This window comes from Heliangelus exortis, unplaced genomic scaffold (genome assembly GCF_036169615.1).
Source record: "Heliangelus exortis unplaced genomic scaffold, bHelExo1.hap1 Scaffold_132, whole genome shotgun sequence".
Lineage (NCBI taxonomy): Eukaryota > Metazoa > Chordata > Aves > Apodiformes > Trochilidae > Heliangelus > Heliangelus exortis.
The window spans coordinates 310,758-314,260 of record NW_027285951.1 but is presented as its reverse complement, the minus strand read 5'-3'; the positions used below and the strand labels follow the sequence as shown (position 1 = coordinate 314,260).

The following is a 3,503-nucleotide window of genomic DNA, read 5'->3' as shown; positions in this document are numbered from 1 at the left end:
CTTGTGTTGGCACCTCCACTCCCTGGACTGAAAGGACAATGGGCAAAATCTTCCAGCTGCAGCCTGAGAGGGAGGGAGGGAGAGAAAGAGAGAGGGAGACAGGGAGGGGAGAGAGCTGGCCCAAGCTCTGGGCTGCATCTTTGGGACTGGAGCACCAGGACCTGGCCAGGGAGCCTGGGCCTTGTGCTGCTGGGAGGGGCCCCTCCCTGTGTGTGGCACCTGAGGGGATGGCTGAAGCCCAGTGGCAGCAGCATCCTCCCCTCTGTTCTCTCCAGGCAGAAACACTCTTGAGGTGCATCCACAGAAAAGTGGAAGAGGTGTGCACAGAAGCAGGGCAGTTCGTCCTGAGATCAGTGCTCGGGCTGCTGAGCGAGTGCTGCCCCGAGGCAACAGTTAGGAGCCTGCTGAGGATCAGTCCCTCCTGTGACAAGTATGAGCCCCAAGAGCCCTGGGGACTTGCTCCGTAGCCCAGGCACAGCACAGTGGCCAAGGCAGCCCTGCTAACAGAGTGTTCTGGCTTGCAGCGCTGCGCTGGCCATGTGGGAGATGCTGCTGTCCCTGCCCAGCACTGCTGAGACAGTCCTTGACAGGCTGCTGGGTGTGATCCAGGGCTGGAGACCAAACTGTGCTATCCCATCTGTGAGTGAGCAGAGCAGGCCTTGCTCACCTTCAGGGCTGTTGATGGCTCCCCAGGAAAAGAGACACAGCCCCTCCTGCCTGCCCCCAACAGCCCCCTCCTGCAGCACTTGTGGACACAGCCCCTGGGGGCCAGCAGGGACCTGCCCTGCACCAACCCCCCTGTTCCAGCCCCCCAAGGCTGCCCCGTGAGTTCCCCAAGGACAAATATGCCCCAGCAGCTTCCTTGCACTGAGAGCTGTCCCTGTGTCTTTCTGCAGGCAAGCCAGGTCCTGTACAGGCTCAGCCAGCGGCCCCGCTGTCAGAGGATCCTGGAAGGGCTCTTCCCCAGGCTCCTCATGACCCTGCTCTACAAACTTTCCCTGGCTGCAGTGATCCTGGAGCAGAAGCAGCCTGGGGCTGATCAACCCGGCCCTTTGGGGTGCGCCATCCCCTTCCCCTGCCATTCCCCTGGGCCCTGGGCCAGGGCCCCTGCTCTGTGTGTAACTGGACCTTGCTCTGCACACAGGTTGGCAGTGGAGGGCATTAAAGTTCTGCTGCACGCTGCTGGCTGTGAAGGGCATGTCCAGAACATCCAGAAGCAGGGCGGCTGGGACATGATGCTGCGAGCAGAGACCCTGGAGAGAGGAGTCAGATTGCTGGCCAGGTGAGAGCCCTTTGTAGCCAGCAGTGCCTCAGCAGCCCTATCCCCGGGGGCAGAAAAGTCCCCAGGCACCCAGGCCCCGGGCTGCAGCCGCAGCGCTGGCCAGGGAGCGATCCGAGTGGCGAGGGGTGCTCCTTGCCTGGGGAGAGAGCAGGGCGCTGTCAGCAAGTGGTGTGGAGGCTGTGGCTGGGGGCAAAGGCGTGTCCTGGCCTGGGCTGTCCTGGCTGGGCTGGGCAGGGCAATCCCAGCAAGGCTTTGCCTGCCCTGCTCACTGCCAGCACTGCTTTTCTTGCCCTGCCCTGCCCTGCCCAGAGAGATGAGGAAGAGCCCGGCTGAGCAGCAAGCCTTCCTGTTCCAGCACGTGAAGGAGATTCTTGCTCAGAGGAGGGAATGGCAGATGAACTATGCCATGACTTTCTATAGTGAGGTAAGCCTGGTGGGAAGCAGTGCCTCTGCCAGATGCTCCTGAAGCCGTCCCTCTGGCACAGGCGGCTGCCGCCGGGTGGGATGCCAGTCCCTGGAGCTGGGACAGAGGGCTCTGCTGCCAGTCAGTCCCTGGGCCCTCCATCCAGCCCTCCCTGCTGGGGCAGTGCTCAGCACCCCCACGTGTCCACAGGCAGGGCTGTCCCTTGGAGGGGCTGCCCCCCCCCCGAGCTGGCAGCGTAACCAGGAGCTGCAGAGTGCCAGGGTCCCGCAGCTCTGCCCGTCTCTCACCGCTTTTGTTCTTTCAGCTGCTGGGCTGCCAGGGCCTGGGAAAGGATTGGAGTGACCTGCGCCTCCTCCACGCCTACCTGAGGCATGGCAGTCAGACAATCCGTCTGCGGGCACTCGAGGGCTTGGTGGCACTGTCAGGAGATCCGCAGATGGTGAGCGAGGCGGAGTCAGGCGGAGCCGCCTTGGCAGCCTGGGGCTGGGGCAGGGGTAACGCGCTGGCTTGGGCCTGGCTGAGAGGAAGGAGGTGGCTGTCAGCAGAGAGAGGGGTGGCTGAGCAGGGGCCACAGAGCCTTTGCTGTCCTGCTCTCTCCTTCATCCCCATCGGCATGCGCAGCGCCTGCCGGGAAGCCGGGGGGGAGGCTGGTGCTCAGCACACAGGGCGTTTGTGCCAGGCTGCTCCTCCACTGCTCCACCCTCACAGAAATTCTCTGTTTCCTCCAGGCAAGAGAAATGCGGGGCAGATCTCTGCTGGACAGGATCCTGAGGTGCCTGAAGGATCCATCCACAGACATCAGGATGGAGGCCTTGCTCTTCTTCCAGACCATGATGGGTCAGCTGAAGAGGAAAGAGGCCAGCCCCATCGCTCTGCTGCTGGCACAGAAGCTCCCACCCCTCTTTGGTGATGTAAGGCTGCTGTGGGACCTGATCCCGCAGAGGGGCAAGGGACAAGGACAGCTGCCCTCCAGCCCAGCCCCACGGGCAGCACTTGGGCAGGACTGCTGCCCTCCTCATGGCCCTGGGCTCTGCTGGGAGGGCTCTGCTGGGCTCTGCACCCAGCATGGCTTCTCCTTGGCCTCGGCCTCTAGATAGGTGCCCCGAGCCCAGCAACCCCAGAGCACCTCCCCTCACGCTGACCACGTTAATGCTTGTGGTCACCGTGGCTGGGGAGAGGCTGTTGTGCAGTCACACTGTCTTCTTTCCTCCCAGGAGTCCAGCCAGGTGCAAGAGCTCTCCCTCAGCCTCTTCGGGGACACGATGAAGGCTGTGGTGAGCAGAGACAAGGCAGAGATGAAGGAGGCGATACGCGGGGTCGTGGTCTCGCTCTTCCTGCACATGAATGCTGAGAGCAGGAGTGTGGCTGAGGTAGAGAGTTGAAAGCTGAGCACCTGCTTTGCCCTTCCTTCCCTTTGCCCCAGCCCTGGCAGCAGCAGCTCAGCAGCTCTTGCCCATTTCTCTTGTGCTGGCTGTGAGAGTGCCATAGCTGAGGTGGTGGCTGCCCCGTGTCCCTGCCTCGGGCGTTGAAGCCCGGGCGTTCAGGCTCTGTCCCCAGCTGCCTCTTCCCAGAAGTAGCTGGGGACAGTTTGCAGCCTTGCCCAGAGGAGGGGGACGACAGGTCTCCTGCTCTGAGCTGTGGTGCCAGCTCCCACCTGCTGCTGTTTTGCAGGCCTCTGGCAAAACCCTCCTCATCTGTGCCAAGTTCCTGGGCTGGAGGAAGCTCAAGAGGGTGATCAAGAAGGGGAAGAACTGGATGATTGGAGAGACTTTGGTGAGGACAAGCCCCAGGTGCCAG

At 62.6% G+C, this 3,503-nt stretch overlaps 1 long non-coding RNA gene across 1 annotated transcript; it reads left to right on the top strand.

Moving 5' to 3' along the window:
- The first annotated feature begins 550 nt into the window (after positions 1-550).
- Positions 551-1,638, top strand: LOC139790710 (uncharacterized). Its single transcript, XR_011723589.1, has 3 exons — positions 551-639; positions 897-1,282; positions 1,592-1,638. It is a non-coding gene; the product is annotated as an uncharacterized lncRNA (long non-coding RNA).
- The last annotated feature ends 1,865 nt before the right edge of the window (positions 1,639-3,503 follow it).